General features: G+C 32.3%; 1 long non-coding RNA gene and 1 pseudogene across 1 annotated transcript; one reads left to right on the forward strand and one right to left on the reverse strand.

The window, feature by feature from the left end:
• The first annotated feature begins 457 nt into the window (after positions 1 to 457).
• On the forward strand, positions 458 to 13,615 carry LOC140957842 (uncharacterized). Its single transcript, XR_012171700.1, has 3 exons — positions 458 to 683; positions 1,282 to 1,330; positions 13,356 to 13,615. It is a non-coding gene; the product is annotated as an uncharacterized lncRNA (long non-coding RNA).
• LOC140957113 (uncharacterized) lies at positions 5,442 to 10,802 on the reverse strand (annotated as a pseudogene).
• Positions 13,616 to 14,648: the final 1,033 nt, after the last annotated feature.

Below are 14,648 nucleotides of genomic sequence, written 5' to 3' on the forward strand. Positions count from 1 at the left end.
ACTATGACTGTGACATTAGCTACCACCCGAGCAAAGCTAATGTAGTTGCGGATGCATTGAGCAGAAAAGTGGCAGTGATGGCTCATTTGACGATTCAGAGACCTCTTCAGTTTGAGATGCAGATGTAAGGTTTTGTAATTAATTATCCGGTAATTTGGTATAATTAGAATAATTATTGAGTTGTAAATTAAAATAATTATTTATGTCAAATAAATTGAAGAAGTGTGCTAAAAATATGTATTTTAGAATATCGGAGAATTTAACGATATGAAATACATATAGAGTTTAAATAACACACGAGAGCAAAATAAATTTAGACCGAAATAAATGGGCTTGAGTTACTATTTTATTAACCAAATACACAATATATATATATATATACATATATATATACATATACATACACACAACTTACCAAAAAGGAGAAGGAAGAAACGAGTGAGAGAAGGAAAAAGAAAGAAAGGAAGAAGAAAACTCCATTCCCGCAACCCTTGGAGCAGCTGCGGCAAAATTGCGATATCTCCTCCGTCCGGTGTCTAAATCTCAATTGGTCTAGAGGGATGTCTTCCTAACATCCTAAGCTTCGATTCAAGTTAGAAATCGCGAAGTTTGAGCAAGGATTCGGGTAGATCGAAGCTGCTGTTCCGGTGCTCTGTTTCTGCGCGAATTCTTCCGGTTTTGGGGTGAGAGTTTTTGGGTTACTGCGATTTTTGTAATTTGAATTTGTAGAAATGACCTAAATAAACTTTTTATTGGTTTAAGTTTTCTGTTTATAGCCGCTAGAATCATCAAATTCCGATAAGAAATGGATTTGTTATGATTATTCTACCAAATGTGCCCAAATCGAATTCTGTAACTATGCTGTGCAGGACATCTACTGTAATTCGAGATTTTGTCAATTATGTGCTCGGATTCTGGACTTGTGATTCAAATAAAAGTTGTATAGCTATGTGTTGTATTCGTAATGATATAAGAATCGTTAAATTCCATTAAGAATTGAGATAGTTATACTCATTTTTCTGAAACTGCTCAGTACGAGATTCTGTCCGAAAATCTGTTGAGTGGCAATGTCTTCTTGTTAATTCTGAGATTTATCTATTAGGATTCTGGAAATTGTTTCTTCTAGAAAAACCTAGATATTTGAGTTGTCTTTTATTTCCAATTGGCGGATATTGATTTGGTCAAAAATGAACTGGATATGAACTTTATGGTCTTTTGTACCAAATCAGACATTGGTATGGAATGTAGTTTTCATGATCGGCTTGTTGTGGTTTTGTTTAGGCCGAGAGTCTTGAAGTGAAGTTGATATTGGATTTTCAAGTTTGTATTGGTATGTTACAACTCGGTAACATACGACGGTAAAACATAAATCATGTTTAATTGTCATTCTGTGTTGCACTGATCGTGTTTATGATTTGTTGATTGTTGTAAGTTGTTAAATGCCTTTGTTGTGATATATGTTTATTATTGTGACATATTATTGGCATTTAGCATATGGCATACTGTTATGACATTCATGTTGAGCCCTATCGTTCTTGTTAGCCCGTTGCTGATATCCATTGTTATATGGCACTGTTGTTTATTTCGGGATCATAGTGTGACTGATAGGCCTATACACATGAGACCGTAGATGTGATTGAACAATTCCGTGGTTAGTGCAGCATTTTGAGGTGAGCACTGGGATTGTGTCATCTAGTCCGTTCTGTTGTGCCATCCTATTATATCGTATCAGTTGTATGGAGGCCGAGTTAGGGGTATTATTCAGCACAGCTTGGCATACCTCGCATACTTGGCAGGGCGGTTTAGCTGCATGACGATGTAGCTCCCCTGTGTTGTTGCTCGAGCATTATTCCAATTGTTATCGTACTGTTGTCACTTTGATTGTTGCACTCCCAAGAGCAGGTTGTCCACAAGTAGTATAATTCGGTGAGTCCGATATCATATCCACAGGGAAGCTAAGGTAATTACAAGTCCACTACAATGTCTTTTTGTTTTGTTTTTGTTTTTGTTTGTTTTTAATTTTAGTTGTTTGAATCTTTAATGGGTAAATTTTAATTGTTCCAATTTTAATTTAAGTAGTTGAGATTAAAGGATCCACTCTTGGTATTTTAATAAAGTTAACATTAACGAACAATATTGAAATCCACTTAATAAAATGATTCAAATATATTAAATAATCATATTTATATTATGTTATAAATTATTATCTTATAAGTATATAATATATACCAAAACTTATAAATGTGGTCAAGTATTTATTGTGCTATATATATTTGTAAACACTAAATCAAGGTTCCCACTTTAAATGGTTGGTAAAACCAAACTAACATTTAAATGGTACCAAGAAATTAATAATATGATATATTGATATATAATAAATCAAGGCATCCACTTTAAATGGTTGGTAAAACCAAACAAACATTTAAATGGTTCCAAGAATTTAGTGTAACATATAGCAACAATAAATCAAAACTCCCACTTATAAGTAGGGTATAAAAATGCTTAAAGAAATAAATATAACATAAACAATAAATAATGATTAAATAATATAAAACATAGATTATTACCTTTTAATAACCTTATTATCATACCAAGAGCTTCACCTTTTCATCTCAACCTTGGGAAGTTAGCTACTCATTATTCAAAGTATAAAACTTTGAATATGAAATTAACATGCTAATTATTTTTAAATGATGAAATAAAGGAAAAATAAAGAGAGAAATATTATGAACTCAAAGATTTGTTCATAGAATGAGGGATATCTCAATTCATTACAATGCACCCCTATTTATAGCCAAATTTGGGGAGACAACCACAAATAAAATATTATTTTTTACACATAAGTCTTCATTGGTGTTCCAAGAAATTATATTTTAATACACATCACTTTTGAAAATCTTCCCATCCAATTTTGCTTCTCCACATAAAATAAAACATGTGGATAATTGAGTTGTTTGAATTGTGGTATTTTATTTTAACCATTTGACCAAGTAGTTTGAGAGATATGGTCAAAATACTAGAGCATGGTAAAACTGCCACTCCTTTGGTAACTTTGTTTGTTGCTTAATTTGATCCCAATTGTGAGAAGATTTTTATCTCATGCTTGTCACCAATATTGTAGATATTATCATCAACTTTCTACAGGTCCAAGAATCATCTTAATCCCATTTGCAACGCCAAGTTTATTCTTGTTTTATCGAACCTGTAAAAATAGTAAAAACTTATAATTACACAACAACTTATTTTTTATACAATTTATTATAAAACATATAATATTTAAACATTTAATAAAACAAAAACTATAAATTTATATTATAAAACATTTAATTAATGTACAATTTTTATATTTATCACACCCCCCAACCAGCTTATTGCTAGTCCCTAGCAATTTAAGCGTTAATAGCAATACAAAACATATTGATTAATTTAAATAGAAATGTAATCGGAATTATCCAAGTGTTTAAATTAAATTTGAAAACTGTCAAAGTTATATCAAGATCATCATAATTATAATTTATGAAATAATCTGAGCTGATCAATTCAAAGCTTATTTTCAGGTAGTTAAATGTACATGGCCTTCAGAAATTCCTAGTAAGAGTCTCAACTCCATATCCTCACGGGTTAATAAATTTTTCAATTTATGGGAACGATTTCTCTCATGGAGTTGGAATACAGATAAATACTCAGGAAAATAGTTTACAGAATGCAGATAGACAAACGAGCCAAACTAATCAAAAGATAGGAAATCCATTGATTCAAAATCTAGTTGTTTTTTTATATATTTTTTCCTATTTTTTTTTTTTTTCATAACATCATGGAATCAGACTAAGTTTATGCTTCTTGACCACATATTTATTTAATTTGTACAATAAATTTCTCTCTTTCTTTTTTTTATGAGAGATAAATGGGTCGTAGCATATAACTTAAAAATTACATAGATCTTCAACATCTTTTTTTTTGTTTTTTTTTTTTTTTTTTTTCAGGAAATATCATTTTTTTTCCAAAATAAGAACTCAAGATCTAAACAATAGATAGCCTCTCTCATGATCAATAAAGGCTCGAAAGCTGTTTTCTCAGTTCTCGCCACTCACTCACAAAATATGTGTGAGTTTAAAATTTTAGGCACTCTTATAAGGTATATCTTGGGCCATATACTTTAATACCTGATTTTATCACAATGGTTAATCAATAAAAAAGATTTCATAAATCATATTTTTATATTGATCAGAATATTAAAATTGACATTTTTTTCAATAAAAATTTAAACATCCTTAAATAGATTAATACATGTTCTAATTTAAACCTTTCAAACATGTAATGTATGATATTTTTGCAAAAATTACTAAGATACAAACAATAAACATGGTTTTATTTTAAAATAATATATTTTTTTAAATATATATATTTTTTATTTTTATTTTTTTAATATTTTTTTTTATAAGTTTGTTCTCCCCCAATCAGAATATGACATTGTCCTTAATGTCAAAATAAATATTAATAAATAGTACATAATGAAAGAGATATCACCTGGAATTTTATTGAAGATAACAAACTGAAACAAACGCAAACCAATCCACGACTTTTGAGTCAATGATCCAACTTCCTTTTCTTACTGCTTGATTGCGACCAATTGATCTTTGTTATCATCAGATCGGGATTATGAACAAAAGCTTCCAAATTATCAATTAATTGGTCGGCAGTTGAAGCAGAGATGAGCATTCTTCGTGAATTTTCTGAAATGAAATTCTGTTCCACAACTTTATCAAGAAATGTCAACAAACTGTCATAATAATTATTGATAGTCAACAAGCCCACAGATTTATTATGGATATTAAGTTGTGCCCAAGAAACAGTGTGAAAAATTTCTTCTAATGCACCAAAACCACCTGGTAGTGTGATAAAAACATCAGAATTTTCAATCATTTTTATGATTCTTTCATACATAGAAGAAACTTTTAATTCCTCACCAATCGTGACACCTGTAATATATCTTTAAGCTAAAGCTGTAGGAATAATACCCAAAACCTGATTACCTCCAAGATGAGCAGATGTTGAAACAGAACTCATTAACCCAATATTACCTCCCCCATATACCAAGTGAATTTTTCTCTCAGCCAATATCTTTCAAAGATTATTCGCTGCTTCTACAAACACTTCATTTTTTCCAGGACTCGACCCACAAAATACACAAATATTTTTCAATGATTGTGCAGAGGTTCCAGCCATGTTTTTTTTACTTTCTTTTTTTTTTTTCTGCGAAAATAGAGAGAAAGATGAGAGATTTTATAGGGGTAATATGTTATCAGGACAAAACTATGGGTCACAGTTGTAAACATAATAAACAGTAAAAACAATAATGACACACATGCATGTAAACAGTAGTGTGATTGTGGCTCACAATTTTCCTCTGGTTTTACGTCCAGAAACGGCTTCAACGCCTTCTATGAGTCGAGGATATGCTTCCCATCCAATTTTCTTATAAATTGGCAAACAGGGTCTTTTTTAGTCGGATTCCCAAGACTATGACGCTCATCTTGGAATTGTTTCCATAAACGGAGAAGTTCAATATGCACATGTCCACTAGAATGCGTCTCAAGAGTCAATAAGATGTTATCTAAAGACTCCTTACTCAGCCCATTCTTAATGAAACCAATTTTATCTTCTCTGTTATTGGAAACACATCCCAAAGATCTGCATCGTTTGTCACAAGTCCATCTTGCACACTTATGACAAACCCCTAAACTTTTGGCCCTTCGTTTTTTCGCATAAGTGCTTTTTCCTAATCCAGGCAAATACCGAATGAGCAATGATTGTGGAACTTCTCCTCCTAATCGGACCTTAGCTTCTATTACAAGACGAATATCTTCTGGAATTCCTTTTTGCATTAGCAATCTCAATCTTTCACACCTTCCTGCATAAATTTTTCTTAGAACATTTTCAGAAACAGAGGGAAAATATTTACAAATTTTTGAGAGAATTTCATCCATTTTGAAAAGAAAAGAAATGATTTTTTTTTTTTTTTTATCAGCAATTATGGGAAACTGATTAAACCGACTATGAGAGTCACGGAGTACCGTTATCCGCCATTTAACCGGGAAAATAAAAAGATTAAGGAAACCTGAAATAAAAACAAACAAAATTAAATGCAACACAAAAAAAATCAAGGATCGGAAAGGGAAATAAACTCTTCTTGAAAAATTTCATTTTCTAAAAATGGTTTAAGCCTTTGTCCATTTACTTTAAAAACATCACCATTTTTAGGATTTTCAATATCCACAGCTCCATAAGTATACACATGCTTTACAACATATGGGCCTGTCCATCTTGATCGTAATTTTCCTGGGAATATGTGAAGTCGAGAATTATAAAGCAAAACTTTTTTACCAATCTCAAAAGATTTTCTAAGAATTGTTTTATCATGAAATGATTTGATTTTTGCTTTATAAATCCTTGAATTCTCATACGCGTCATTTCTGAGTTCATCAAGTTCATTAAGTTGCAATTTACGCAATTTGTTGGCATCATCCATGCTTGAATTTAAAGTTTTGATCGCCCAATAAGCTTTATGTTCCAATTCCACAGGCAAATGACAATGTTTTCCGTAAACCAACCTATAGGGAGACATATTCAATGATGTTTTAAAAGCTGTTCGATATGCCCAAAGTGCATCATTAAGTCGCAGAGACCAATCTTTTCTATTTGAGTTAACAGTTTTTTCCAAAATTTGCTTTATCTCCCTATTAGCTAATTCAACTTGTCCATTTGTTTGAGGATGATAAGGAGTAGTTACTTTGTGAGTAATACCATATTTTTTCATTAATGAAGCAAATGGTTTATTAACAAAGTGAGTTCCCCCATCACTTATCATGGCTCGAGGAATTCCAAATCTACTAAAAATATTTTCTTTTAAAAATTTGATGACGATTTTATGATCATTTGTTCGACATGGAATTGCCTCTATCCATTTGGAAACATAATCAACTGCAACTAAAATATACAAGTATCCAAACGACGGTGGAAAAGGTCCCATAAAATCTATTCCCCAACAATCAAAGATTTCAATTTCAATAATAGGATTCAAAGGCATCATGTTTCTTTTTGAAATCGCACCCAATTTTTGACAATTTTCACAAATCTTGCAGATTTCGTGGGTGTCTTTAAACAAAGTGGGCCAATAAAATCCACACTGCAAGATTTTTGCAGCTGTTTTCTTTGAAGAAAAATGTCCTCCGCATGCTTCTGAATGACAAAATTTAATGACACTACTTACCTCATTGTCGGGTATGCAACGTCGAAAAATTTGATCCGGACAATACTTGAACAGATACGGATCATCCCAATAAAAGTTTTTTACCTCATTCAAAAATTTTCTTTTATCTTGAGAACTCCATTGCGGTGGCATTTTTCCTGTCACAAGAAAATTTACTATGTTAGCAAACCAAGGTGTAGTAGTAACTGAAAATAGATGTTCATCAGGAAAATTATCGTTAATTGGTGTCATTTCACAAGATGATCCTGTTACTAGTCTCGATAAATGATCGGCTACGACATTCTCGGTTCCTTTTTTATCTTTGATCACAATGTCAAATTCTTGGAGCAACAAAATCCATCGTATCAGTCGTGGCTTTGCATCCTGTTTGGTCAACAAATATCTAATAGCAGAATGATCAGTAAACACGATAGTTGTTGATCCAATCAAATAAGAACGAAATTTATCTAATGCAAATATTACAGCAAGTAGTTCTTTTTCAGTTGTGGAGTAATTCATTTGAGCATTGTTTAAAGTTCTACTTGCATAATATATCACATAAGGCTTACCGTTTCTTCTTTGACCCAATACTGCACCGACTGCATAATCACTCGCATCGCACATGATTTCAAATGGTAAAGACCAATCAGGAGGTTGCATGATAGGAGCTGATGTTAAATGTCGAATGATTTTATCAAAAGCATTTTGACATTCTTGAGTCCACTCAAATGCACTGTCTTTTGTTAAGAGGTTACAAATGGGTTTAGAGATTAAACTAAAGTCCTTTATAAACCTCCTATAAAATCCAGCATGTCCCAAAAATGAGCGAATTTCTTTAATGGTTTTTGGAGGGGGTAAATTGGCAATGACATCAACTTTTGCTTTATCAACTTCAATTCCATGAGATGACACGACATGTCCCAAAACAATTCCAGAAGTAATCATGTAATGACATTTTTCCCAATTTAAAATAAGACCTTTTTCCTCGCATCTTTTTAAAACTTTTTCCAAATTTTCAAGACAATTATCAAATGTATTCCCAAAGACAGTTAAATCATCCATGAAAATTTCCAAACAATTTTCAACCATGTCGCAAAAAATGCTTAGCATACATCTTTGAAATGTTGCTGGGGCATTGCATAATCCAAATGGCATCCTTCTAAATGCAAATGTTCCAAAAGGACATGTGAATGTAGTTTTATCTTGATCTTCGAGTGCAATGGGAATTTGATAATAACCTGAATATCCATCAAGAAAACAGTAGTATGGATGACCTGCTACTCTTTCTAAAATTTGATCCAAAAATGGTAATGGAAAATGATCTTTTCTAGTGGCGTCATTTAATTTTCTATAATCAATACACATCCGCCAACTAGATGGGACTCGACTTGTTAACAATTCACCTTTTTCATTTTTTATCACTGTGATGCCAGATTTTTTCGGAACTACTTGTGTTGGGCTTACCCACTTACTATCAGAAATAGGGTAGATAATCCCAACATCAAGTAGTTTGAGAACTTCAGTTTTCACAACATCTTTCATGTGTGGATTTAATCTCCTTTGTGGTTGTTGAGATGTTTTTGCATTTTCTTCTAAGTGAATTTTGTGAGTGCAAATTAGTGGATTAATGCCCTTGAGATCTTTTAGTGTCCAACCAATTGCATTTTTATGTCTTTTAAGCATATCAACTAATTTACCTTCTTCATCACTTGCTAGTTTGGAAGAAATTACCACCGGATATGTTTCATCTTCTCCAAGAAATGCATACTTCAATTCTTCTGGCAAGGGTTTTAACTCCAATATGGGTGGTTCGTCTTTGTTCTCATATTTTGCATCAAATTCTTTCTCTGATCCTGGTAACGAGTGATACCTGATAAAATCATCAAGATCAATTTCAATATTTTCTTTAACAGTTTCAATTGAACAAATATCTAATTGATCACGAGTACTCCCTTCTTGAATGTTTTCTTCCACAAGAGTTTCAATAAGATTTTCATCTTCACTTTCATCTCCTTTGTCATGTGGTTGCTTACAAAGATTAAACACATTAAGCTCCAAGGTCATGTTACCAAATGACAACTTCATTATTCCATTCCTGCAATTTATAAGAGCATTAGAAGTTGCTAAAAATGGACGACCTAAAATTACAGGAATTGCATTACAAGCTTCGATAGGTTGTGTATCTAAAACTATGAAATCGACAGGATATACAAAGTTATCAACTTGGACCAACACGTCTTCTACCATACCTCTTGGCACTTTAACAGATCTATCAGCAAGTAAAAGTGTTACCGAAGTAGGGTTTAACTCGCCTAGATTGAGTTCTTGATAAACTGAATATGGGAGTAAATTCACACTAGCTCCAAGGTCAAGCAAGGCTTTTTTATTTTTTTGTTCTCCAATAATACAAGAAATAGTAGGACAACCAAGGTCTTTGTATTTCAAAGCATTATTATTTTGAATGATTGCACTTAATTATTCGGCTAAAAATGCTTTCTTTTTCACATTCAATTTTCTTTTCACAGTGCACAAGTCTTTCAAAAATTTGGCATATGATGGTACCTGTTTAATTGCATCTAATAAAAGAATATTAACTTCAAAAATATCATATATATCAGAATTCAAATTTGATTTTTTTGTATTTTTCAATGATGAGAGAATGGTGGTGACACTGTCTGTTGAACCTCCTCTTCGCAAGTTATGGGTTCCACTTCCTTACCCTTTGGATTTGATTTATCATCATCTTCACAAGGTTCAAGAAAGGATTTCTCCACAACCTTACCACTTCGAAGGGTAATAACAGATTTTACCTGATCCATCGGTTGAGTTCCAGTTTGTGAATGATGATCCTTGGGATTAGGCAGAGGTTTTGAAGGAAATTTACCTTTTTCATGAACATTAAGTGCATATGCAAATTTAGCAAGAGTATCTTTCAAATCTGTCATGGTTTGAGCAGTTTGAGTATTGATAGACTCTTGCTTTGCAATGAAAAAATTCAATATATCTTCCAAATTTCTTTCAGGTGGAGGAACATAGGTTCATAATTTTGAAAATTTTGTTGATTTTGGAAATGTGGTTGTGAAAATTGTGCAGCATTATCATTCCTCCAACTAAAATTTGGATGATTTCGCCAACCTGGATTGTAATTTTGAGAAAATGGTTCAAAATTTGGCCTTTTGAAATTGTTCAAAACATTGGCTTGTTCATGGAGACATTCTTTAAAAGAGGGCAAAGTGGGACAATCTTTTGTAGAATGATCACTTGTATCACAGATGTGACACGCAATTTCTTGAACAGATTTTAATTGACCATTCTTTTTCAATTCAAGTGCTTCAACTTTTCTTGCCAAAGAGGTAAATCTAGCTTGCAGATCATGTTCATCTTTGAGGGTATACATACCTCCACCAGATGTGGGAGATTGAATCTTGTTTGATGGTTCGATTGTACCTATAGTGTCCCAATTTTGAGCATTTTCAGCTAATGAATCGAGATACTCAATTGCCTCATTTGGATCTTTATCTTCAAATGTTCCATTACACATAAATTCAACCATTTGCCTATCTTTAGGTGTTAAGCCTTCATAAAATTGAGAAACAACTCTCCAAATTTCAAAACCATGATGTGGACAAAGATTAAGCAATTCTTTATATCTATCCCAACACTGATAAAAAGTTTCTCCTTGTTTTTGAGTGAAAGTGATGATTTGCCTTTTGAAAGAATTTGTTCTATGAGATGGAAAAAACTTTTTCAAAAATTGTTGTTGCAATTCATCCCAAGTTCGAATGGATCCCGATCTAAGATTTTGTAGCCAAGTTTTAGCTTTATCTTTTAAAGAAAAAGGAAAAAGCTTAAGTCGAATGGTGTTCATGCTACAATTTAGATCATTATATGTGTTGCACACTTCTTCAAACTCTCGTAAATGCATGTATGGATTTTCAGAATCTAAGCCATGAAAATTGGGTAAAAGTTGGATAATACCAGGCTTAAAATTGAAATGAGATGCATCGGGGGGAAAAACTAGACATGAAGGTGCACTAGTACGTGTAGGATTCATGTGATCTCTAAGTGTTCTTCGTCTATCATGATCATGTTGAGATTGAATTTCATCTTCATTTTCTTGGATGGGTTCTTCCGCCATGTTTTGTGAAAATAAAGGGTTATTTCGAATGAGTCGACCACTAAGTGTACGTGACCAAATAATGCTCATGCAAATGCAAATGCAAAAGAATAAAAACACACAAAAGCAATAAAAATTCAAATAAAGAAAAATAAACTATAAACAAAATTAAATAGACTTGAAATTAAATTATACTTCCCCGGCAACGGCGCCAAAAACTTGTTGTCACTTTGATTGTTGCACTCCCAAGAGCAGGTTGTCCACAAGTAGTATAATTCGGTGAGTCCGATATCGTATCCACAGGGAAGCTAAGGTAATTACAAGTCCACTACAATGTCTTTTTGTTTTGTTTTTGTTTTTGTTTCTTTTTAATTTTAATTGTTTGAATCTTTAATGGGTAAATTTTAATTGTTCAAATTTTAATTTAAGTAGTTGAGATTAAAGGATCCACTCTTGGTATTTTAATAAAGTTAACATTAACGAACAATATTGAAATCCACTTAATAAAATGGTTCCAATATATTAAATAATCATATTTATATTATGTTATAAATTATTATCTTATAAGTATATAATATATACCAAAACTTATAAATGTGGTCAAGTATTTATTGTGCTATATATATATTTGTAAACACTAAATCAAGGTTCCCACTTTAAATGGCTGGTAAAACCAAACTAACATTTAAATGGTACCAAGAAATTAATATTATGATATATTTATATATAGTAAATCAAGGTTTCCACTTTAAATGGTTGGTAAACCAAACAAACATTTAAATGGTCCAAGAATTTAATATTATAACATATTCATATATAATAAATCAAGGCATCCACTTTAAATGGTTGGTAATACCAAACAAACATTTAAATGGTTCCAAGAATTTAGTGTAACATATAGCAACAATAAATCAAAACTCCCACTTATAAGTAGGGTATAAAAATGCTTAAAGAAATAAATATAACATAAACAATAAATAATGATTAAATAATATAAAACATAGATTCTTACCTTTTAATAACCTTATTATCATGCCAAGAGTTTCACCTTATCATCTCAACTTTAGGAAGTTAGCTATTCATTATTCAAAGTGTAAAACTTTGAATATGAAATTAACATGCTAATTGTATTTAAATGAAGAAATAAAGGAAAAATATAGAGAGAAATATTATGAACTCAAAGGTTTGTTCATAGAATGAGGGATATCTCAATACATTACAATGCACCCCTATTTATAGCCAAATTTGGGGAGACAACCACAAATAAAATATTATTTTTTTACACATAAGTCTTCATTGGTGTTCCAAGATATTATATTATATTACACATCACTTTTGAAAATCTTCTTCTCGAATTTGCTTCTTCACATAGAAAGAAACATGTGGATAATTGAATTGTCTAGTTGTGGTATTTTTTTCAAACTATTTGACCAAGTAATTTGAGAGATATGGTCAAAATACTAGAGCATGATAAAACTGCCACTCCTTTGGTAACTTTATTTGTTGCTTAATTTGATCCCAATTGTGAGAGGATTTGTATCTCATGCTTGTCAACAATATTGTAGATATTATAATCAACTTTCTACAGGTCCAAGAATCATCTTAATCCCATTTGCAACGCGATGTTTATTCTTGTTTTATCGAACCTGTAAAAAATAGTAAAAACCTGTAATTACACAACAACTTATATTTTATACAATTTATTATAAAACATATAATATTTAAACATTTAATAAAACAAAAACTATATATTTATATTATAAAAACATTTAATTAATGTACAATTTTTATGTTTATCACGTACCGTTTGTTGGCTCCTGTTATCTCGATTATTCGTTGAGCCTTTCATGCATTGCATATTACATTTTATTATATGATTATGCATGATTTATGATTATTGTTGTTATTGTTGAATTGTTTCATACCAGAATCATAACCTCAGTTGTTTACTAGGGGGGCTGCTGTGGTTGCTATTGGGCACCATGGTAGATCTCCCGAGTCGTTTTGCAGCATCAGGCCGAGGTTCCGCCATTGGAGCTCGGGATTGAGGTTGGATTGCTTGGTTCTTTTCAGTGGAGTCTCCCAGTTAGTCTATATGTATGTCTTGAGTTTGTTTCAGTCTTGTATTGTATTTTAATTGCCGGGGAGATACCCCGTATATCTGTAGTGATATTTGGTTGTTCTTGTTATGTTCTAAGGCGACTCTGTGATTTTAATGATCTGGCGAGTATTTGGTAGGTTTTAAATTCTGTTTAGTCCTGGCCAGTGCGGCTATAGGTTGTTGACTTTTGTTTTGTTTAATGACTCTAGTTGGAGTATATTTTGATATAAAATACTGCTTGAGTTTTCGGGATGTCCTACTTACGGGGAGGTCATGCCGAAATTTTTTCTAGGCCTTGAGGTCCGTTTTAAAGTATTTTAAAACCTTTTCTGCTGCAGTTTTAAATTAAACCATTATTGTTTGATCATTTATTGTTGTTAAAGTAAATGGGCCTCACATCTTGGTATCAGAGCGTAAACTGGGATACGCTCGAACTAGAGTCTAGGACACTTGAGTTTTGGAACTAAAATGGTTGTTGTGCCTGTGTATGCTACTTGACAACATACTTATGTGTTTATATGTTTTGTTTACTTCCATTCTAATTGTTTTGGTGTTTTATCGTGTAGAATGGAGGGAAGTGGAGAAATTACTGTTGATGAGATTCCTTTAGCTCAAGGTCGAGGTCGTGGTCGTGGTAGACCTCGTGTTCATGTTGTTGATGATACTTTTGTTGAGGAAGCTGCTGATCATCTAGATAGCTTAGGATGGATGAATTAGTTGCGCGTTTCCACTCTATGCATCCACCTCGATTCAGTGGTTCTGAAGGAGCTGAGAAAGCTGAATTATGGATTTCTGAGATTGAGGAATTGTTTGATTTGATCGAGTATCCTTCAGAGTGTCATTGAGATTAGTTGTGCATCAGTTGAAAGATTGTGCGAAAATGTGGTGGTCTACTACATTGATGACCTTAGATGCTCTGAGGATCATTCCATCGTGGGATATATTCAAGCTGAAGTTTAAAGAAAGTTATTGTCCTCCATCATTTTACAGTTCTAAGGCTTCGGAGTTTCATAACCTGAAACAAGACGATATGTCAGTTGCGGAGTATGCAGATACTTTTTATGCTATGCTAAGATATGCTCCTCATGTTGCTGCGAGTCAGGTTGCTGTTGTTGAAAGTTTCATTGAAAGATTGAACGATCATCTGCACCCTTTTGTTTCGACCGGTAAGCCACTGAATT

This window comes from Primulina huaijiensis, chromosome 14, assembly GCF_012295235.1.
Source record: "Primulina huaijiensis isolate GDHJ02 chromosome 14, ASM1229523v2, whole genome shotgun sequence".
NCBI classification, from domain to species: domain Eukaryota; kingdom Viridiplantae; phylum Streptophyta; class Magnoliopsida; order Lamiales; family Gesneriaceae; genus Primulina; species Primulina huaijiensis.